We start from the raw sequence: 25329 nt of genomic DNA, 5'->3' as shown, positions 1-25329 counted from the left end.
TATCATGTTGTAGACAAATAAATAAACCATCTTGGCTATCCACACAACTCGGCTATCCTCTCTTGATAAGAAATGGTCATATTCAATTCAGATAAATAAAATCATTAATGAATTACATAAATTGTAAACAAAATATTTATCCCACACCATAATTCTTTCACTCATAAAATGTGTAGGGAAGGCTACATTGTCATAGTAGATTTGCCGTGGTAAACGAGGAAATGAAATAATTTTCAGTACAGTATGTCAAATTGATAAATCACCCTTAGTCAGTTAAAATTGCAGGATTAAATTGTTCCGATGTTAATACCCACCAGAGGGTGAAAACGTCTTGAAAAATGTTGCTTGCAATCTAGGACTAAAACATAACCCCGACATCCAGTCTGCGTTATGAAGCAGTAAATCGGTGTTGGATGATGGTTACAATTGAGATCAGCTGTGCGGGTGATTTTAGCACATATTGGTGATTTAATGGGAGATCAGCTGGCGAGAATCTAGTGGCCATCGATGGTTGTAATTGGCCCAACAGAGACTAGTGGATAACGCACAGGACAGCTTTAGATGCTCTTGTCTGGCCCAGTTTGAATTTTCTCTCTCGCTCTCTCCCCTCCATTCATCAATCTGTCTCCATCAGCCAGAGAGACAGGCTAGGGGTCCTGTTAGCCATCTCAAGTCCAGTGTGTGCGTGCATGTGTGCAGCTGGAGGGGAGTGGAGGAGTATGTCTGACTGTGTGTAGACTCCAGCAGAGCAACAGCTGCAGCAGGATCTGTTCTGGGTCCCTCCCTCCTTCCATCCTCTGTGGTGTCCAGGCTGCTGAGGGGGAGGCAGATCTACAGGGGTCTGCCGCTCCCCACTATTAAACTTTAATCCCTCAAAGCGGGATAAGGTAAACATTTGATTGCAGGAGAGGTGATTGATGTGGGGCTGTCAGTAAGTCAGCGGTTTGCATGTGCTCAGATCCATATCATGCACACAGGTACACACACACACAAACACACACACACACACACACACACACACACACACACACACACACACTAAAGTCAAGGTCATCTGAAGCCTTGCCAGGCAGAGTATTTGGGGAGTGGTGTAAGGTGGTGTATGGAGAGCTGAGCTGTGTGAATACTGATGCACCACTTTGAGTTGGGGATGTGGAGCTTCATTCCAGCAGAATGACATTAATATGAGGAGATGAGTCTGTGTGAATTGACCGTAGAGAAGACTGTTCTCTCTCAAAGTGCCCCAGTGAGGACTGAGCCTATTATTTCTCCTTCCTGACCAAAAGAGTGAAGATATTTTAGTCCATGGCAAGGACCACATTTCCCCAGAAAGCCCTATGATCTACTTTTTAGAGGAAACCAAGCCATGTGTTAGAAATAACCTTTTAGAGCAGGGCAAATTCAGTCCTTGAAGGCCTGACTGGTGTCAGTTTTTCCCCAGCCCCAGCTAACACACCTAACTCCAATAATCACCTAATCATGATCTTCAGTTTACAATGCAATTTGATTAATCAGCTGTGTTTGCTAGGGATGGAGAAAAATTGTGACACCAATCAGGCCCTCGAGGACTGGAGTTACCCACCGCTGTTTTACAGGACAATGACTGAGTAAGTCCACATTATTGACCCATGCTTAAAAGGGGAAAATTCTCTGGAGTATCTACTCAGATAGATAATATATAGGTCTACTCAGGTAGATAATGTATAGGTCTACCCAGATAGATAATGTATAGGTCTACTCAGATAGATAATGTATATGTCTACTCAGATAATGTATATGTCTACTCAGATAGATAATGTATAGCTCTAATCAGATAGATAATGTATTGGTCTATTCAGATAGATAATGTATATGTCTACTCAGATAGATAATGTATAGGTCTAATCAGATAGATAATGTATAGGTCTACTCAGATAGATAATGTATATGTCTACTCAGATAGATAATGTATAGGTATACCCAGATAGATAATGTATAGGTATACTCAGATTGATAATGTATAGGTCTACTCAGATAGATAATGTATAGGTCTACTCAGATAGATAATGTATAGGTATATTCCAGTGCCAGATGCTGTAGCTAATTTCCCACAAACTCACTAAAACTCTTAGTGGAGAACTCTTGGTTAATAACTTGACAGAGAACATTTTAGAGGACAAATTACAGTGTAGGTCTACATTACTAATCTATGCTAGAGAGGGAACACATGGAGCACATTAGATCCAGCAGCTGTAGTTATATAGAGATCTATGTGGCTCTACTTAAGACCAGAGTAGCTCTATTGAGTACTTTGATCTGTTGTGTGCTAAAATAAGCATCCCTTGATATTAAATGCAACTAGTGAATTGTATGTACAAGACAGTCCACTGCACTGTTGGAGCTAGTAACATAAGCATTTGACTGAACCTGCTAATACACCTCCAAATCTGTGTACGCGAGCAATAAACATAGATTTTATTTGATTCAATAATTCAACTAGGCCTTGGAAAATTTGATCATGGATGTTTTAACACATTCGGTTATTGTAACTGGGCTTGGATTTTCCATCATGTATGTATATGAACTGAATTTAAACAGACAGTATTTTAAAACTGAGAAGATGCATTAATTTGTAGCTTACTATACTGTAATGCTCAACGTTCAGTTATGGCTGAGGGACAGAATCAAGACCTAAGAACTATGTTATAAAACAGTGATGATGAGTGAGGTGGAGGATTAGTTTGTATGATGTTGGGTTCTGAGAATATGAAATATAGGGTAATGTATCAGGGAAAGCGATCACGTGGCAGGCATTGATAAGGGGAGAGAGCCAAGGATTAGTGATGAAGGGGGGTCGAGATCAGGTCAGGTCACGTTAAGGGAGAAATAAACGTTTATGGCCCGTATCACTTAGTGTCCTGCCTAGCAGTAAAGATACAATGTTTCTACAGATGTGTAGGGGGAGACTCAGCCTAGGAGGAAGGGTTAAATATAAGTGCTTGTGTGAAAATGATTTTGTCTAATGCAGCTGTATTGACCCTCTGGAAAGAATAAACTTGGCTAAGCCTTCATAGTGTCCGTAGAGTTTTCTACTCTGAGAATTAGAACCTAACATTGAACAGAGATTGTTTGACCCTCCTAATGGAGCACAATTGTTTTGGATGGAGTTTCAAATCCTCCTTGAGAGTCCAATTTCGCGTTAGCTTTTTTTTCTGTCGACTGTGGATGTTTTTTCATCAGCATCCTAAATCTCTTTAATCAAGACGTCTCCGTGACCCCCAGAGTGACATCATCAGCCCCAGACATCTGTCAGTGCGTCCCGCCTCCATCAGTCAGGAGGCTCTTCCTCTGCCGTTTCCTCCTTTACTGATAAATCAGCACCATCACACCCACTCGCTACTCTGGCCTTAATGGAGATCGATAATTTAGCTGGTGGCCAAATGTGGCCCAGCAAAGAGAGTAGGCCAGAGAATGAGGTAACACAGACAGTCATAGACGTGCAGAATCCACACACACATATTTTGGGGATGATTTACTGGAGTTACTAATATAAAGTATATCACTCAGTATTTCTACGACTGATTCCATATATCTTGAGACAGCCATAAGCCTATCTTTAGTGTGCACGTCAAGGACAATGTCACGTTCGTTGAATGGAGGAGACCAAGGCGCAGCATGATATGAATACATGATACTTTAATAAAGACAGACACTAAACAAACTAATACAAAATAACAAAATGACCGTGAAGCTAAATATAGTGCTGACACAGGCAACTAACACATAGACAATAAGCCACAGAAATACCCAAAGAAGATGGCTGCCTAAATATGGTTCTCAATCAGAAACAACGACAAACAACTGCCTCGAATTGAGAACCAATCTAGGCAACCATAGACATACATAAACACCTAGATAGTATACACTCCCATAAACATACAAAACCCACAAACAGTACAAAAACACATGCATCACCCATGTTACACCCTGACCTAACCAAAATAATAAAGAAAACAAAGAATACTAAGGTCAGGGCGTGACAGACAATGCAGAGGACACACTAGTAAACTAGCCCTATTAGTTCAGTGATGCTTGTATGCTATGTAGCCTGAACAAACTAGCTGTTGATAAATAAGATATACAGGCTAGATATCTGAAATTTGCAAACACAATGACTCATTACATGTCGCCGACAGAGAGGGCTGCCTCACTTCTAGCTCTTGGGAAACTTTGCAGGATTTGTTTTCTTTTATGTATTATTTCTTACATTGTTTGCCCAGAAAGTGTTTGTGTATACAAGCATTTCGATACACCCGCAATAACATCTGCTAAACTCTTGTATGTGACCAATAAATTATTTGATTTGATTTGAAAAGGATATATGTTAGAGTGTGAAAGTGTATTGGTCATTTTTTTTGGCACACACACACACGCATGCATGCACACACACACACACACACACACACACACACACACACACACACACGACTTAATTATCCAGCACAATCATGCATAAATAAAGATTTGCATTCAAACAGAATAGGCTAATTCTATATAACAAGGAGCAGGCGAGTTCATCTTTAGAGCAGTGATTTTCCTTTAATGATGAGAGGAGAGGATCCTGCAAGGCTCTGTGTCTCAGAGATAGTCAAAGGCTATTTCAGACAACGGCTCCACAGCAGAGACTAACGGCCCAGGATGCTGAAGGGCTGCCTGGTGGCTCTGCTGCCTCCGGGCAAACAGAATGGGGTCTGTTAAAGGTTCCCAGAATGATTCATTAGGTTGTGGGGGTGTGATATGGGAACTGGGGGTTGCCTGTTGGTTCTGCTGGCTGGGCTGAGCTGCACTGCTCTGTGGTACTCCTGGAGAGTGGCCCAGTCCTGTCTTGTCTCACTGCAACTGCTGGTCCGTGAGCACGCTAACACGCTAAAGCTAACAAGCCAGGAGAGGAGGAACAGATTTCATCCAGCATATGGAGGATCACCAGGGCCCAAAATAGCAGGCCGCTGCTGATGCCCTCTGTACCTACAGAAAACAATTAATCCTCACTGTTCTCTGCCTCACTGACTACTGTCTTGTACTATTGGGGGCAAGAAAGAGAGAGTGGAGGAGATGGGGAGTGAGGTTCAAAGAACGTTCATTTGTTGCTCTTATCAGAGACTGAGGTAGCAGAAAAGAGTTCTGGAAAAATGTACAGCGATGTTCTTTGGCTTTTCACCCAGTCCACACACTCTTCCCCAATGTCCATGACCCTGGGGGAGAAAATACAGGGTTCAGAGGGGAGAAGCAGCATCCTGCTGTTGTCTGTGACGTTAAGACGAGCTGATCCTCTCCCACTGAGCTGTTCAGGCCAATGCTGTATATAAACTCACTGCTTCAGACACTCTGACCTCTTCTTTCAGTTCAGAGGGAAGCAAAGTGTAACAGATGACAAAAACAGCATGGTCACGGTCCATCTCTCTGTTACAAGCTTACAGAACTTGTCTTCACTCCTTATAAAGGTCAAGACTTTCAAGGCAATTCATGTCCAGGAAACATATGAATCACTTTCCGTTCAGTTGAGGTGACGAAGTGTTCCAAAATGAACCAGCGTTTGAAGTGGGCCTACAAACCAGCAAATCTGACAGAAATACAATTCAGGAACTAATGAAAGCTGCTAAACTTATCTCCTCATTCCAGATTAGCCAAACACTTCTAATAGGAAGACTTAGTTTGCATAGAGGGCAGGTGCTCTGTCATTGACAGATGAAGAGTAGAGCTTGATTCATTGGGTTGAGTTCCAGTGTGGTTCATTCATAACAAGCAACGTTTCCTCTAACAGCTTTTCTGAGGCCCCCCATTACCTCAAAACGCCGGACAGCCTCCCCCACAGGCTCTGAAATACAGCCCATGAAGCCGTGGGGCCACTATAAACCTGTATTGGTGTGTTTGGACCATGATAGTTCGTTGGTGTCAGAGGAAAGCCCATAAAATTGTCATAGCCACCAGTCAACCAAGTCATATACTGTTTTCTCTGCAACTGCATGGCAAGCAGTACAGGAGCACCAAGTCTAGGACCAAAAAGTTACTCCCAAGCCATAAGACTGCTGAACAATTAATCAAATGGCCACTGGACTATTTACATTGACCCCCCCATCTATGTACAAACTAACCTGTACCCCTGCACACTGACTCGGTACCGGTATCCCCTGTATATAGCCTTGTTATTGTTATTTTATTGTGTTATCTTTTATTATTTTTTACTTTAGTTTATTTGGTAAATATTTCCTTAAATCTTCTTGAACTGCAATGTTGGTTAATGGCTTGTAAGTAAGCATTTCACAGTAAGGTCTACACTTGTTGTATTCGGCGCATGTGACAAATACAGTTTGATTTGATTTGAGCCGTCAGCTGATTTGTGGATACAATTACCTTCCTTCTGTAATAGCTGTGTTCAGTGACATGAAGTCAGTGGAGAACAGCAGAACCCTGGAGGATCCTCCTAAAACCCCTCAGTACAGTACAGCACCCAGGAGGATCCTCCTAAAACCCCTCAGTACAGTACAGCACCCAGGAGGATCCTCCTAAAACCCCTCAGTACAGTACAGCAACAGGAAAGTCCTCCTAAAACCCCTCAGCACAGTATAGCACCCCAGGGGAGGATCATTACACTCATCACAACTATTAACAGCACATCAACACAGAGAGAAGCTTTTCACATCTCAAATACAGGACAGATGGAGTGATGCTGAGGGGCCATTAAGAGCCTGTGTGGAGGGCTGATTGACAGAAGAGTGTGTGCTGAAGTGTTCTGGTCTTCAGAACTTCTGCTCTATCTAGTCTGAGGGATGGGACATTTCCGATAGTGAGGAAATTATGAAGGTGAGTCTACATTGTGTCAGGGCTGAAGTGGCATTTCTGCGATGTGTGGATGTTAGAAACCCTCGGTATTTGCAGTTGAATGGAACGTGTTGTGGTTTATGTGTTGTAAGGCTGAAGCAGTTGGGTTATATTGTGTGTGTGTGTGTGTGTGTGTGTGTGTGTGGTGGTGGTGGTATGATGCATTAGAGTGGTATGTGATGCATTAGGCAGCCCAGCGGGAGGAGAGATGAGCCGTCCTCATGTCAGCACTTAAGGTTCAGGAGGCACGAGGGAGGAATAAGGGGGGGCCGAATAATGGCGGTTCTGCTATATGTGGATGTTCCAAACCTGCTGTTACAGTAGTTGAGTGGTATGTGGTGGGGTTATGTGTTGTTGGGTTGAGGTGACATGGTAGTTGAGTAGTATGTGGTGGGGTTATGTGTTGTTGGGTTGAGGTGATATGGTAGTTGAGTGGTATGTGGTGGGGTTATGTGTTGTTGGGTTGAGGTGACATGGTAGTGTTGGTGTTTGCAGTGGTAGACTATATGATGCAGCAGCCCAGCAGGAGGCGATACAAGCCTGTCCCCATGTCACCGCTGAAGTTCCGGGGGGCACAAGGGGGACATGAGGGAGTATGGGAAGATGAATGACATGCTGCTCATTGGGCTGCTGAGGGGCTCCCAGGGCTCCTGTGACAGACTGGCTGGCTGGAGGAGAGGGAATTCAGGCTCATATGCTTACCTTCCAGTCATGTAGCAGAGCCTCTTACACAGAGTAAATTACAATAAGTGTAGCCAGCAACTAGGTAGAATGACAGTGTAATGATGGTGATTCCAAGTCCTGGCATGTCTCTAAACTGGCTGCCCAGCTGAGACCTGCTGCTGTGTGTCACTAATGGTAATTCATAGAAAATCTTCTGGCAATCTATCATAACTTTGGTAATTTATACATGAATAGCTTTTTCACAAATGATTCATATAGAGTATAGTATGATTTTTTAAATATCTGTGTCTATATTGTTCATGAGTTTAAACACCAATGGTATTCACTAAGTTGATGATTTGTATTTAGGATAATGTTTTACAGCTTTGTCATTATTTAAAAAATCTTAATTCATATATTTGACATTTGATAAGGCCAAAGAGAGGGCCAGAGATAATTACAGACACCTGTGATAACCTGTCAGAGCTGAGATGAGGATGCAAATAACATCTCACACAGAGAGAGAGAGCAAACTGTCTGGACGACTCACACCACCAGGAGAGATGAAGAGATGAACGCTGACAGGAACCACAGGGGGTCATGTCTTTTAATGGATTTCCTTTGATTTCCTTTCACTATCATGATTCCATTTGCAATGGTAGTTTGTCTGAAAGGATGTTGCATTACGGTGTAAGTGCAAAGTCTTCTGCTAAAGTGTATGTGGGGAGACAGCGATTTGATGCTAGAGCTTTTGTACTTTCTTGTAGCTGACAAAAACACAAAGGGAGCAGTGCTCTGTAGTACAACTTCAATGGGTTTTGTTGCAGCCATCATGAAACCTCCATCTCCAGTCCTTCTACCTCCATATTGTCTGTGAGACTAAAAGCCTTGGTGCTGTATGAAAAGCTCAGGATGCAGGCTGCTCTAAGTGGGTGCAGATCCCAACACTGCAGAACTCTTTGTCCTGGTATTTGACAAGGCCTGACCACAGATGATACAAAGAGAGTGCAGGACTCAATAGCACAGCTATTCAGAAAAGTCCTGTAATTTAAAGAAAATTGGAGCAAATTTAATTTGTCACATGCGCCAAATAAAAACAGGTGTAGACCTTACAGTGAAATGCTTACTTAAAAGCCCTTAACCAACAATGCAGTTAAGAAAAGTTTAAAAAAGATAAGAAATAAAATAAGAGTATATATAATAAAAGTAACAAATAATTAAAGAGCAGCAGTAAAATATAAAGGGGAATATAAAATATAAAGGGGGTAGCAGTACAGAGTCAATGTGCGGGGGGCACCAGTTAGTCGAGGTAATTGAGGTAATATGCAATATGTAGGTAGATTTATTAAAGTGACTATGCATAGATAATAAACAGAGTAGTAGCAGCGTAAAAGGGGTGGGGCAATGCAAATAGTCTGGGTAGCCATTTGATTAGCTGTTCAGGAGTCTTACGGCTTGGGGGTAGAAGCTGTTTTAGAAGCCTCTTGGACCTAGACTTGGAGCTCCGGTACCGCTTGCCGTGCAGTAGCAGAGAGAACAGTCTATGACTAGGGTAGCTGGAGTCTTTGACCATTTTTAGGGCCTTCCACTGACACCGCCTGGTATGGAGGTCCTGGAAGGCAGGAAGCTTGGCCCCAGTGATGTACTGGGCCGTACACTCTACCCTTTGCAGTGCCTTGCGGTCAGAGGCCGAGCAGTTGCCATACCAGGCTGCGATGCAACCAGTGCTCTCGTTGGTGCAGCTGTAGATCTGAGGACCCATGCCAAATCTTTTCAGTCTCCTGAGGGGGAATAGGTTTGTCATGCCCTCTTCACAACTGTCTTGGTGTGCTTGGACCATGTTAGTTTGTTGGTGATGTGGACACTAAGGAACTTGAAGCTCTCAACCTGCTCCACTGCAGTCCCGTCGATGAGAATGGGGGCATGCTCAGTCCTCCTTTTCCTGTAGTCCACAATAATTTCCTTTGTCTTGATCACATTGAGGGAGAGGTTGTTGTCCTGGCACCACACGGCCAGGTCTCTGACCTCCTCCCCATAGGCTGTCTCGTCGTTGTCGGTGATCAGGCCTACCACTGTTGTGTCATCTGCAAACTTACTGATGGCCCTGAGGGGCCCGCGTGTTGAGGATCAACGTGGTGTATGTGTTGTTACCTACCCTTACCACCTGGGGACGGCCTGTCAGGATCCAGGTGCAGAGGGAGGTTGCAGTCCCAGGGTCCTTAGGTTAGTGATGAGCTTTGAATGCACTATGGTGTTGAACGTTGACCTTTAGTCAATGAATAACATTCTCACATAGGTGTTACTTTTGTAAAGTGCAATAGAGATTGCATCATCTGTGGATCTGTTGGGGCGGTATGCAAATTGGAGTGGGTCTAGGGTTTCTGGGATAATGGTGTTGATGTGAGCCATGACCAGCCTTTCAAAGCACTTCATGGTTACAGACGTGAGTGCTACTGGTTGTTTGTCATTTAGGCAGGATACCTTAGTGTTCTCGGGCACAGGGACTATGGTGGTCTACTTGAAACATGTTAGTAATACAGACTCAGACAGGGAGAGGTTGAAAATGTCAGTGAAGACACTTGCCAGTTGGTCAGCGGATGCTCGGAGTACACAACTTGGTAATCTGGCCTTGTAAATGTTGACCTGTTTAAAGGTCTTACTCGCATCGGCTACGAAGATCATGACCACACAGTCGTCCGGAACAGCTGATGCTCTCATGCATGTTTCAGTGTTACTTGCTTCAAAACGAGCATAGAAGTAATTCAGCTTGTCTGGTAGGTTCGTGTCACTGGGCAGCTCGTGGCTGTGCTTCCCTTCGTAGTCTGCAATAGTTTGCAAGCCCTGCCACATCCGACGAGCGTCGGAGCTGTTGTAGGAAGACTCGATCCTAGTCCTATATTGATGCTTTGCCTGTTTGATGGTTCATCAGAGGGCATGGCTGGATTTCTTATAAGCTTCCGGGTTAGAGTCCCGCTCCTTGAAAGCGGCAGCTCTACCCTTTAAAAAAAAAATGTTTTTATTGAATATCCGAAACATACAATATACTTGCAGTGAAGCCGCTCAACAACTACATCATGCCAGTCATCCAACAGACTCCCATTCTGAGACAGAAGCACACAGAAGCATCCAGGATCAATGTCCTGCTCAAGGGCACTTTAACAGATCTCCCAGCAGGCCAAAAAACATGAACCCCAATACCTGTCCCTCAATCATATTAATCTGACTATTTCTACCAATCTGCATGCCAATATGGTTTTCATATGCACATTTTCATATCTCAAAATCATTGTCATGTGGTTAATCAAAATTCTATCCAAATGTAAATGATACAAACCTGAAAATGATACAAACCTAAAAATGTAACTTCTATTGCCATTGCCTCTTATGTAGAAATAGCCTATATAAAGCCTACATAAATGTATCAACTATTAACTTTGGTCCAGCTTGCACTAGCGAACTTGCAACATTGCATAAAATATTCTGGGCCCTCAGAGTTTCCAACATTGACAGGAGCGCTCCAAACAAAAGACCAAACTGAATTGGCAAAACTGGAAATGGAATGAAATAAACCAAAACTTGTTTCTCAAGTGTAGCATAGGTTGTGCACTCTGCAAACAATGTGTCCACTCCAACAATGATAACGGGAAGACTGGGCTAATAATATTGAATGCATTAAAAGAAATTACAGTGACCAAAGTAACAAACATTGTAGATTAGGAATTAATGGTAAATGTACTACTGGTGATATATGTAATGGATAATGGATATACAATTACAATCAAATGCAAACTATTCACACAATTAAGTTATAAAACAATGAATGTGCACAAAATGGAGGGAGACAGCGCAGTCTGCAATCACCACATCCTCATCGGCAGACTCAACAGCCTTGGTTTCTCAAATGATTGCCTCGCCTGGTTCACCAACTACTGCTCCGAGTTCAGTGTGTCAAATCTGAGGGCCTGTTGCCTCTGGCGGTCTCTATGGGGATGCCACAGGGTTCAATTCTTGGGCCGACTATCTTCTCTGTATACATCAATGATGTCTCTCAAGCTGCTGGTGAGTCTCTGATCCACCTCTACGCAGACGACACCATTCTGTATACTTCTGGCCCTTCTTTGGACACTGTGTTAACAACCCTTCAGACAAGCTTCAATGCCATACAACTCTCCTTCCGCGGACTCCAACTGCTCTTAAATACAAGTAAAACTAAATGCATGCTCTTCAACCGATCGCTGCCTGCAACTGCCCGCCCGTCCAGCATCACTACTCTGGACGGTTCAGACTTAGAATATGTGGACAACTACAAATACCTAGGTGTCTGGTTAGACTGTAAACTCTCCTTACAGACACACATAAAACATCTCCGATCCAAAGTTAAATCTAGAATTGGCTTCCTATTTCGCAACAAAGCATCCTTTACTCATGCTGCCAAACATACCCTCGTAAAACTGACCATCTTACCGATCCTCAACTTCGACGATGTCATTTACAAAATAGCCACCAACACCCTACTCAACAAATTGGATGCAGTCTATCTCAGTGCCATCCGTTTTATCTCCAAAGCCCCATATACTACCCACCACTGTGACCTGTACGCTGTCGTTGGCTGGCCCTAGCTTCATACTCGTCGCCAAACCCACTGGCTCCAGGTCATCTACAAGACCCTGCTAGGTAAAGTCCCCCCTTATCTCTGCTTGCTGGTCACCATAGCAGCACCCACCCGTAGCACGTGTTCCAGCAGGTATCTCTCTGGTCACCCCCAAAGCCAATTCCCCCTTTAGCCGCCTCTCCTTCCAGTTCTCTGCTGCCATTGACTGGAAGGAACTACAAAAATCTCTGAAACTGGAAACACTTATCTCCTTCACTAGCTTTAAGCACCAGCTGTCAGAGCAGCTCACAGATCACTGCACCTGTACATAGCTCATCTATAAATAGCCCAAAGAACTACCTCTTCCCCTACTGTATTTATTTATCTCCTTTGCATCCCAGTATTTCTACTTTGCACATTCATCTACTGTCAAATCTACCATTCCAGTGATTTAATTGCTATATTGTATATACTTCGCCACCATGGCCTATTTATTGCCTTTTTACCTCCCTTATCTCTCCTCATTTGCTCATATTGTATATAGACTTATTTTTCTACTGTATGTTTGTTTTACTCCATGTGTAACTCTGTTGTTATATGTGTCGAACTGCTTTCCTTTATCTTGGCCGGGTCGCAGTTGTAAATGATATCTTGTTCTCAACTTGCCTACCTGGTTAAATAAAAGGTGAAATAAATAAATAAATAAAATATGGAGCCTCTGATCAAATTTACGAAATCAAGCATGAATTGGCTTTTAGTCTAGGCCTCTGCGATGGATTAGTTCACTGAGATGAAATATATCTATATTTGTTACTGCTCGACTAAAACAATCTCGGTCAACCAAACAGCCTAACGACCAAACAATTGACCTGTCAACTAATTGGGGTCAGTCTTAAACAGAACTGTAATGGCGCACAGCTGTAACGTTAGCACCTGTAATGGTGCTCGGCAGTATAGTTGCCTCACCTTTTTGAGACTTCCAAGTGACTAACGTTATTATAGAACATTAACTAAACAATGTTAGCTAGCTTGTGAGCTAGCTAGCTAACATTATATAGCTTGGTAGAGTTGACAAGCAAGCTCACTAGCTAGGTTTTGTGACTTACATTAGCAAGGTAGCTAGCTAGATATAATGTGACGTGTGATATAATAATGGGACGTGCAAAATAAATATGTAATCTTCTCGTTATGAAAAGGTCCCACCAGAATCCACTCCAAGGAAAGTGTTAGCTCTGCCTGCTTTATCAAGCATTGGAGTGGCTTCCAGCACCACACTGTCAGATAGATGAGAACACATGCTTAATTTCAATAGGAGAACACCTTTTCCATAATCCTTTCAATGATGGCTATTGGGTTGTTTGATCTTTCTTGTATGTGCATAATTTATGGTTGGTTTCTGTGTTTTTGTGTCCCTCTTTGTTCCGGCCTTCTTTGAGTAGCCTATGTGGGGGTGTATCTCTCTCTTACTGTCAAGTCTTCCTCTCTAGTATTCAAAATGTTTGCCAGTAATGAAGATACTATATGCTTGGAGTGTAACCAACTGTCTTTTTCTAAAGGGGGGATGAGTTTCTGAGGAGCCTGGAGTGGTTGAGCTAGATGGGAGCACCATGGAGGCAACAGAAGGCAAAAATGAAAAAATAGTTTGTTAATTATTCCCAGACATCATTACCCTATATGTGTTGTACAGATCTTATTCAGTCAAAGTATGTTTTTTGTTATGTTCTTTCACTTCTATTTAGCCGGATTAATAGGAGCATATCTGAAGAGACCATAGAAGTAAATTAAGATTAGGTCAATGACCTACTGAACAGTGTATAAGTGTAAGATTTTTCTTAGTATTTGTGATGTGCTAGTATGCTTACTTTGTTGTTTGGATTTACAATTTACAATTTAATTATTATTCTTATTTGTGATAGCATCAATTGGGATGATGAAATCGCTGCTGACAGTGGCCGGTCCACAACCGGGGAACAGGTGAAGATTGCTATGTCCATCCACCCTTTGAGGTCCAAATCAGTTCGAGAGGCACAGCAAACCTCATTGAATTGGTGAGTAAATCCAAATCTAAGATGGGTTTGTTGTATTTCTCTACATGCAATGAAGGATGTCACAGACCACCCAATCAAGTATGCTTGAGCAAATGCACACTGAACAAAAATATAACTGCAACATGTAAAGTGTTGATCCCATGTTTCATAGGCTGAAATAAAATATCCCAGAAATGTTCCATACACACAAGCTTATTTCTCTAAAATGTTGTGCACAGCTTTGTTTACATCCCTGTTTAGTGAGCATTTGTCCTTTGCCAAGATAATCCATCCACCTAACAGGTGTGGCATATTGCTGGGTACAAAAAAAGGCCACTCTAAATATGCAGTTGTCACACAATACAATGCCACAGATGTCTCAAGTTGAGGGGGTGTGCAATTGGCATGCTGACTGCAGGAATGTCCACCAGAGCTTTTGCCAGATCATTTAATGTTCATTTCTCAACCATAAGCTGCCTCCAATGTCGTTTTAGAGAATTTGGCAGTGCGTCCAACTGGCCTTACAACCGCAGACCAGGACCAGCCCAGGACCTTCACATCTGGCTTCTTCACCTGCGAGATTGTCTGAGATCAGCCAACCGGACAGCTGTTGAAACTGTAACTGTATCTTTGTCTGTAATACAGCCCTTTTCTGGGGAAAAACTGTCTCCCCAGTGCGTGGGTTTCATTTCTTTTTTCCAGTACAGAATTCTTTGCCCCTTATAGTAACAATTATATTTTTTCTGACAGGTTTCCTCCAGATTGGCATTCAGGCGAAAGAGTTCAATCTTGGTTTCATCAGACCACATAATCTTATTTCTCATGGTCTGAGAGTCCTTTAGGTGCCTTTTGGCAAACTCCAAGTTGTCATGTGCCTTTTACTGGGGAGTGGCTTCCGTTTGGCCACTCAACCATAAAGGCCTTGTTGGTGGAGTTCGGCAGAGATGGTTGTCCCTCTGAAATGTTCTCCCATCTCCACAGAGGAACTCTGGAGCTTTTTCAGAGTGACTATTGGGTTCTTGGTCACCTCCCTGACAAAGGCTCTTCTCCCCCGATTGCTAAGTTTGGCCGGGCGGCCAACTCTACAAAGATTCTTGGTGGTTACAAACTTCTTCTATTTAAGACTGTGTTCTTGGGGACCTTCAATGCTGCAGACATTTTTTGGTTCCCTTCCCCAGATCTGTAGCTCGACACAATCCTGTCTCAGAGCTCTACGGACAATTCCTTCGACCTCATGGCTTGGTTTTTCCTCTGACATGCACTGTCAACTGTGGAACCGTATATAGACAGATGTGTGCCTTTCCAAATCCTGTCCAATCAATTGAATTTAATCAAGTTGTAGAAATATCTCAAGGATGATCAATGGAAACAGGATGCACCTGAGCTGAATTTCAAGTCTCATAGCAAAGGGTCTGAATACTTATGTAAATGTGACTCATCACCTAGATTCGGTCTTATGTAGCAAAATTCGAATTTCAGTTTTTTAAATTGGATAAAAGTAGAGACTCTGAGCAACAAAATAGTATATCATACACACCATTTTTGAGGAACAATGGGAAAGTAATTGTACTTTGAAAGTTGATACAATTGTAAACTGGGCAGCATACCACCATGCATCCCACTGCTGGCTTGCTTCTGAAGCTAAGAAGGGTTGGTCTTGGTTGGTCTCTAGATGGGAGACAAAATGCTGCTGAAATTGGTGTTGGAGGGCCAGTAGGAGGCACTATTTTCTCAGGTCTAAAAAAAATACCCAAGGGTAGTGATTGGGGACATTGCCCTGTGTAGGGTGCTGTCTTTCAGATGGTGTGTTAAACAGGTGCCCTGACTCTCTGTGGTCACTAAAGATCCCATGGCACTTATTGTAAGAGTAGGGGTGGTAACCCTGGTGTCCTGGCTAAATTCCCAATCTGGCCCTCATACCATCATGGTTACCTAATAATCCCCAGCTGAAAATTGGCTCATTCATCTCCCCTGTAACTATTCTCTAGGTTGTTGCTGTAAATTAGATTGTGTTTGCAGTCAACTTACTTGGTTATCACTTATTGGTGACAGGGCACAGTATTTTCACGTCCGGATTAAATGCATGCCCAAATTCAACTGCCTGCTAAACTCATCCCTCATCCTTATCTTCATCCCCAGAAGATAAGACATGCATATTATTAGTAGATTTGGATAGAAAACACTCTGACGTTTCTGAAACTGTTTGAATCATGTCAGTGAGTATAACAGAACTTATGTAGCAGGCGAAACCTAGAGGAAAAACCATTCAGATGTATTTATTTGAGGTCACTCTTTTCAATGGGTTTTCATTGGGAATCCAGATTTCTAAGGCACCTTCTTGCAGTTCCTACTGCTTCCACTGGATGTCACCAGTCTTTAGAAATTGATTGAGGTTTTTATTCTTTGTGTAATGAAGAAGTAGCCCTGTTCAAAACGAGAGTCACTTCAAGTGTACTGTTTGTTAGAGGCACTTGACCAGAAAGGTAGCGTCAGTTTGTTTTCTTCCTGTATTGAACACAGATAACCCCGTCTTAAATTTGATCGATCATTTACTTTAAAAAAATACCTACAGTTGTATTACAAAAGTAGTTTGAAATGTTTTGGCAAAGTTTACAGGTAACTTTTGAGATATTTTGTAGTCACGTTGCGCAAGTTGGAACCGTGTTTTTCTGGATCAAACGCGCCAAATAAATTGACATTTTGGATATATATCGACGGAATTAATCAAACAAAAGGACCATTTGTGATGTTTATGGGACATATTGGAGTGCCAACAGAAGAAGCTCGTCAAAGGTAAGGCATGATTTCTATTTCTATTTCTGCGTTTTGTGTCGCGCCTGCAGGGTTGAAATATGATTCTCTTTGTTTACAGAGGTGCTATCCTTTTTGAAATCTGACATGTTGGCTGGATTCACAACACGTGTAGCTTTAATTTGGTATCATGAAAGTTTGATTTTTATAGTAATTTATTTGAATTTGGCGCTCTGCATTTTCTCTGGCTTTTGGCCAGGTGGGATGCTAGCATCCCACATATCCCAGAGAGGGTTTTTTTTTAATCACTTTTGAGAAAATGGCCTTTGAATGTTTTGGTACCTACTAGAGCTCTACTTTGTCTACACCCATTCAGGATTGTTCACACCCTCTTAAGCCAGCCCCACCCATCTCTAAGGATTCACATGAGGTCATGTGCTAAAGACTAAAAGTGGTAGTAGCCTACAATAAGGGAAAAAATCCAGGTGTTCAGATAAAAATATTTGTATAAATGTTAGATGACGTTTACCCAGATACACTTGTCTAAATTGATTGGTCATGTTAAAAAATGCTATAACCAAGCCACATCCAGTGGTGGGAAAAAGTACTAAATTGTCATACTTGAGTAAAAGTATAAATAATTTCAAATTCCTTATATTAAACCAGACAGCACAATTGTATTTAAATTAAAAATTTAAAAATTAACTATCAAAGGTATAAACCATTTCAACTTCATTCTATTAAGCAAACCAGACGGCACAAATGTATTATTTGTTATTGATGTAGGGGGCACACTCCAACACTCAGACATAATTTACAAACGAAGCATTTGTGTTTAGTGAGTATGCCAGATCAGAGACATAAATGACCAGGGATGATCTCTTGATAAATGATTGAATTTGACAATTTTCCTGTCAAAATGTAACAAGTAGTTTTGGATGTCAAGGAAAATGTATGGATCACACACGCATCAATATTACATTTTATACAGTGGGGAGAACAAGTATTTGATACACTGCTGATTTTGCAGGTTTTCCTACTTACAAAACATGTAGAGGTCTGTAAATGTTATCATATGTACACTTCAACTGTAAGAGACAGAATCTAAATCACAAATCCAGAAAATCACATGGTATGATTTTTAAGTAATTAATTTGCATTTTATTGCATGACATAAGTATTTGATCACCTACCAACCAGTAAGAATTCCGGCTCTCACAGACTTGTTAGTTTTTCTTTAAGAAGCCTTCCTGTTCTCCACTCATTACCTGTATTAACTGCACCTGTTTGAACTCATTACCTGTATAAAAGACACCTGTCCACACACTCAAACAGACTCCAACCTCTCCACAATGCCCAAGACCAGAGGGCTGTGTAAGGACATCAGGGATAAAATTGTAGACCTGCACAAGGCTGGAATGGGCTACAGGACAATAGGCAAGCAGCTTGGTGAGAAGGCAACAACTGTTGGCACAATTATTAGAAAATGGAAGACGTTCAAGATGACAGTCAATCACCCTCGGTCTGGGGCTCCATGCAAGATCTCACCTCGTGGGGCATCAATGATCACGATGAAGGTGAGGGATCAGCCCAGAAATACACGGCAGGACCTGGTCAATGACCTGAAGAGAGCTGGGACCACAGTCTCAAAGAAGTAACACACTACGCCGTCATGGATTAAAATCCTGCAGGGCACGCAATGTCCCCCTGCTCAAGCCAGCGCATGTCCAGGCCCGTCTGAAGTTTGCCAATGACCATCTGGATGATCCAGTGGAAGAATGGGAGAAGGTCATGTGGTCTGATGAGACAAAAATAGAGCTCTTTGTTCTAAACTCCACTCGCCGTGTTTGGAGGAAGAAGAAGGATGAGTACAACCCCAAGAACACCATCCCAACCGTGAAGCATGGAGGTGGAAACATCATTCTTTGGGGATGCTTTTCTGCAAAGGGGACAGGACGACTGCTCCGTATTGAGGGGAGGATGGATGGGGCCATGTATCGCAAGATCTTGGTCAACAACCTCCTTCCCTCAGTAAGAGCATTGAAGATGGGTCGTGGCTGGGTCTTCCAGCATGACAACGACCCGAAACACACAGCCAGGCCAACTAAAGTTGAAGTAAGGAGTCAGGTGTTGTTGCCAGCCATAGCTTTCCACCAGCACCGTACCATCATCTAGTCCAACCAGCTGTGAGATGTTGAGCCCTGTCACAGTGCTGTCCTTCACAACACCAACAATCTCAGACAAAGTGTTCACTCTGGTCTTTCTGAAGCGCTGCTTGATGAGGCCGAAGTGTGAACTGTGATCAGGAAGTGAAGGTTCAAATTGTGGTGGAGCTTGTGCATGCCCCACCAGGCACAATACCAGAGCACAAACTTGTTCTTGTTTTGGACATTGCAGTTATCACGATTCAGGTCCACACGTGCATGTAGTTGATGACTGCGTTACTGTCTTTGCCGGCTTGGGCCAGCTGTCTTTTTGATGACTGTATGACTGGTGGAGTCAGGCGTGTTCTACTGATTAATGCTGAAAGACAAATTCCAGATACAAATATTTTTGCATTATTATACAATAGATGCAAAATGGCATTAACACACAGTTCATACAGGTAATGTTAGCTACTGTAGCTAGCAAACCATCTAATGTCAGCTGGCTAGCTAAAAGCAAGTTTTAACTAGCAATATAAACTGATTGTCATAGCTAGCTAAAGTTAAGCAATAAGTTCAATGTTAGCTAGCTAACATTAGGCTATAACTAGCCATGCGAAATGGCATTCTGAGAAAACGTCACTGACGTTACACAAAATTCATACACATAAGTTAATGTTAGCTAGCAAGCCAGCTAGCAAGCCAGCTAGCTAACAGCAAGCTTTAACTTAGGATCTTTTGTTTAGACATGTAATGTTAACATTAGCTAGATAGATAGAGTAACGTTACTAGCAATATAAACCAATTGCCATAGCAAGCTAAAGTTAACCAAATAATGTTAGGTTCATTGTTAGTTAGCAAGCAAGCCAGCCATCAAACTCCAGCTGGCTAGCTAACAGCAAGCTTTAACTTGCAATGAAAACAACTGACAAAATTAGAAACTTATAATATCTGAATCTGTAGCTAGATTCTTACCTGTATACGTGATGAAAGCTTCACGTTAGGTTTTTTGTTAGTTAGCAAGCCAGCCATCAAACTCCAGCTGGCTAGCTAACAGCAAGCTTTAGCTTGCAATGAAAACAACTGACAAAATTTGAAACGTATAATATCTGAATCTGTAGCTAGATTCTTACCTGTATACATGGATGAAAGCTTCACGGCAGACTGTAAATCCTTTTATAAGACATCCTGTGTTGTTTCCGTTTACTTTGCACAGCTTGTTAGGCCCGTTGTGTTCCACTGATTTCAAAACATGTTATGAAATGAGAGTCAGCATTGCAAGGCACGATCGTCATCCAGAAAGTAGTCCATCACAACTTTTTCCCACTGACCTTTGCCTGATAAATTCAGGGCAGTAATGTTATTGAGAGCAGTAGCAACATATTTGCAGTTCTCCATGGCTAAGATAATATCATTCGAAAAAAAGACTGCAGTAGAAAATATTATTTACGCATTACAAGCAGCTCATTTTATAGACACAAGATGCAACACCGACCAATCCAAACTCATCTCTCAGCATGTCCAGCCCACTCATTATCTCAGCCAATCATGGCTAGCCTGAAGGTTGCTAGCTTTTTCTGCGCTATCAAAAGCATGCTAGTGCGGCAGAGTCGATTTCCGCGCTTATAAACCCAGGGTCATTACAATATGTTTTACGTTCAAAAGGCTCTCCTGTGAAGTCATGACTTGCGACATACGCCTAGTTTCCTGAAATCGGGTCACAAATAAGCTATTTCTGTTTTTTATTTTTAATACATTTTAAAAAATGTCTATAAACCTGTTTTCACTTAGTCATTATAGGCAATTGTGTGTAGATTGACAAGGGACATTTTTTAAGAATAAGACTGCAACATAACAAAATGTGGAAAAAGTCATGGGGCTGAATAGTTTCCAAATGCATTGTATGCGCTCTCCCACTCTCTCACAACCATAGATTGTATATTTAAACCACACAAGAAGTGAGGGGAAGCCATGGACGACTCCCTGATTACCACTTTTAATTATATGTCATTGAGTTCATTTGTCCAGAGGTAGTTATGTGTTTTATATTCCACTTGAAACCTCCTCTGGAATATCGTTACCATAACCAAATAATTTCGCGCCTCTGTCTTTTCACTGGAAATCATGTCTTCTTGAATAGCAAGGCTTGGAATAAGTTCTTATTTACCTGCATAGAACTAGTTATTGGCGTTAACTGTTGTTTTGAGGGTGACACACATCATTGGCATTAACTGTTGTTTTGAGGGTGGCACAAGCCATTGGCATTTACTATTGTTTTGAGGGTGACATTTCAACTGTAGGATTATGTCACAATGGTAACCAATTTTCAATATAGACAAAGGTAAAAATGTGTAAAATTTTAGCTTTGAAATGGTATAGCAAATCAAATCAAATTTTATTTGTCACATGCACATGGTTAGCAGATGTTAATGTGAGTGTAGCGAAATGCTTGTGCTTCTAGTTCCGACAATGCAGTAATAACCAACAAGTAATCTAACTAACAATTCCAAAACTACTGTCTTATACACACAAGTGTAAGGGGATAAAGAATATGTACATAAAGATATATGAATGAGTGATGGTACAGAGCGGCATAGGCAAGATACAGTAGATGGTATGGAGTACAGTATATACATATGAGATGAGTATGTAAACAAAGTGGCATAGTTAAAGTGGCTAGTGATACATGTATTACATAAAGATGCAGTAGATGATAGAGTACAGTATATACGTATACATATGAGATGAATAATGTAGGGTATGTAAACATTATATTAGGTAGCATTGTTTAAAGTGGCTAGTGATATATTTTACATCATTTCCCATCAATTCCCATTATTAAAGTGGCTGGAGTTGAGTCAGTGTGTTGGCAGCAGCCACTCAATGTTAGTGGTGGCTGTTTAACAGTCTGATGGCCTTGAGATAGAAGCTGTTTTTCAGTCTCTCGGTCCCAGCTTTGATGCACCTGTACTGACCTCGCCTTCTGGATGATAGCGGGGTGAACAGGCAGTGGCTCGGGTGGTTGTTGTCCTTGATGATCTTTATGGCCTTCCTGTAACATCGGGTGGTGTAGGTGTCCTGGAGGGCAGGTAGTTTGCCCCCGGTGATGCGTTGTGCAGACCTCACTACCCTCTGGAGAGCCTTACGGTTGTGGGCGGAGCAGTTGCTGTACCAGGCGGTGATACAGCCCGCCAGGATGATCTCGATTGTGCATCTGTAGAAGTTTGTGAGTGCTTTTGGTGACAAGCCGAATTTCTTCCACCTCCTGAGGTTGAAGAGCCGCTGCTGCGCCTTCTTCACGATGCTGTCTGTGTGGGTGGACCAATTCAGTTTGTCTGTGATGTGTATGCCGAGGAACTTAAAACTGCTACCCTCTCCACTACTGTTCCATCGATGTGGATAGGGGGGTGTTCCCTCTTCTGTTTCCTGAAGTCCACAATCATCTCCTTAGTTTTGTTGACGTTGAGTGTGAGGTTATTTTCCTGACACCACACTCCAAGGGCCCTCACCTCCTCCCTGTAGGTCGTCTCGTCGTTGTTGGTAATCAAGCCTACCACTGTTGTGTCGTCCACAAACTTGATGATTGAGTTGGAGGCGTGCGTGGCCACGCAGTTGTGGGTGAACAGGGAGTACAGGAGAGGGCTCAGAACGCACCCTTGTGGGGCCCCAGTGTTGAGGATCAGCGGGGTGGAGATGTTGTTGCCTACCCTCACCACCTGGGGGCGGCCCGTCAGGAAGTCCAGTACCCAGTTGCACAGGGCGGGGTCGAGACCCAGGGTCTCGAGCTTGATGACGAGCTTGGAGGGTACTATGGTGTTGAATGCAGAGCTGTAGTTGATGAACAGCATTCTCACATAGGTATTCCTCTTGTCCAGATGGGTTAGGGCAGTGTGCAGTGTGGTTGAGATTGCATCATCTGTGGGCCTATTTGGGCGGTAAGCAAATTGGAGTGGGTCTAGGGTGTCAGGTAGGGTGGAGGTGATATGGTCCTTGACTAGTCTCTCAAAGCACTTCATGATGATGGAAGTGAGTGCTACGGGGCGGTAGTCGTTTAGCTCAGTTACCTTAGCTTTCTTGGGAACAGGAACAATGGTGGCCCTCTTGAAGCATGTGGGAACAGCAGACTGGGATAGGGATTGATTGAATATGTCCGTAAACACACCAGCCAGCTGGTCTGTGCATGCTCTGAGGGCGCGGCTGGGGATGCCGTCTGGGCCTGCAGCCTTGCGAGGGTTAACACGTTTTACTCACCTCGGCTGCAGTGAAGGAGAGGCCGCATGTTTTGGTTGCAGGCCGTGTCAGTGGCACTGTATTGTCCTCAAAGCGGGCAAAAAAAGTTATTTAGTCTGCCTGGGAGCAAGACATCCTGGTCCGTGATGGGGCAAGTTTTCTTTTTGTAATCCGTGATTGACTGTAGACCCTGCCACATACCTCTTGTGTCTGAGCCGTTGAATTGAGATTCTACTTTGTCTCTATACTGACGCTTAGCTTGTTTGATTGCCTTGCGGAGGGAATAGCTACACTGTTTGTATTCGGTCATGTTTCCGGTCACCTTGCCCTGATTAAAAGCAGTGGTTCTCGCTTTCAGTTTCACGCGAATGCTGCCATAAATCCACGGTTTCTGGTTTGGGAATGTTTTAATCGTTGCTATGGGAACGACATCTTCAACGCACATTCTAATGAACTCGCACACCGAATCAGCATATTCGTCAATGTTGTTGTCTGACGCAATACGAAACATATCCCAGTCCACGTGATGGAAGCAGTCTTGGAGTGTGGAATCAGATTGGTCGGACCAGCGTTGAACAGACCTCAGCGTGGGAGCTTCTTGTTTTAGTTTCTGTCTGTAGGCAGGGATCCCCCCCCCAAAAATGCAAACAAGCTAATGTAACATTATTTATTCAAGCACACATTCAGTGTGAAATTCTGAATTTTTTTCATTTAAAATATCACTTGAGTGAGAAATAAACCATTAACCTTTAGAATAATTGATATGATATGGTGTGCCCACTAAGAAGGTTTTTTGTCCTGAAGATGTGTGTGGAGAGTGCCAACTGAGAGAGAGGTTGTGTTCTGTTCTACCCCTATCCCTATCCCCTGGCTCTACCCCTATCCGTCCTGTAGCTCTGACTGATTGGGGATCCTATTTAGGTTGCCATTTTGGGTTTGTGGGTTATTGTCTATGTGTAGTTGCATGTCAGCACTTGTTGAATTAGCGTCACAGTCGTTTTGTTTAGTGGTCTTCGTTAATTCTAGAAGTATGTATTCATATCACGCTGGGCCTTGGCTTCCTTGTTATGATGAATGTGACGAACCCTGCCTCTTGCCCTGCTAGTCTGACTGCCATCAACACTTTCCAACGCAACCTGCGCATTGTTGAGGATTAATCAGAATAGTTGGGTAACATAGATAAGATGTTATATTTGTATTGTATGCTTATGTGAGATGTCATTAGAATGTCTATTTTTGGATAATACTGTTGGCCGGTTGCAGTTATCTGTTCTGTCAGGGTTCAGTTACTTGGGCCGCAGAGAGGGGAGAGGTCAAGCTTGTCTTCATATGTAAACATATCTTTTAAACCATGTGAAGGGATGATTGAGGGGGAACCAATTATCTCTTGGTTCCACAATGTCTGTGTGCCAGTCACTGTGTCTCTGTGAACTTGTCCAGAATGGGAGTGTCTAAAATGACAATTGATATGTCTTGGTACTATGTTGTACCAAGAACGAGAAGTAGAACCTCTTTTTAGGAGAGCAAACTGAACGATAATGTATAGCTAATGCTGTCTGGCTATGGTATATTCCTCTCTCAAGTAAAGTCTTCCTTTGTAATGTTCCTAAGATCTGTTATTCATCATGTGAGTTGAGATGGGTGTGTCTTGGCTATAAATGATACTAAGAACTGTTTTGTAAGCACTCTCAGAGAATTCATTTATAGACACTGAATTGATCTGAGAGTCACAGGGTTGTGATGGAGCTCATATAATTAAAGATGGACTTTATGATAACTGTGACTTGTGTGTGGCTTGCTCTCATGATTTGGTAAATACAGGTAATTTCCACTACAGCATACAATGAATGGTGTTAGCTAGATGTTATATGTGCTACTACGTGAAATACTTTCTTACATACATTGGCTATTAAAAAACAACTTGACAAGGTTGAAACTAATGCAGCTTATAGATAGTCTCAACTAGCTTTGGTTTTGCAAATGTTAGCAAGCTAGCAAGACTAGCAAGGGAACTGACAACTAATCACAGCAAAGCCTCCTTCACTCATGCTGCCAAACATACCCT

Source organism: Oncorhynchus tshawytscha, linkage group LG21, assembly GCF_018296145.1.
Source record: "Oncorhynchus tshawytscha isolate Ot180627B linkage group LG21, Otsh_v2.0, whole genome shotgun sequence".
Classification (NCBI taxonomy): domain Eukaryota; kingdom Metazoa; phylum Chordata; class Actinopteri; order Salmoniformes; family Salmonidae; genus Oncorhynchus; species Oncorhynchus tshawytscha.
The sequence above is the reverse complement of the archived record's forward strand: the minus strand, read 5'-3'. Positions refer to the sequence as shown.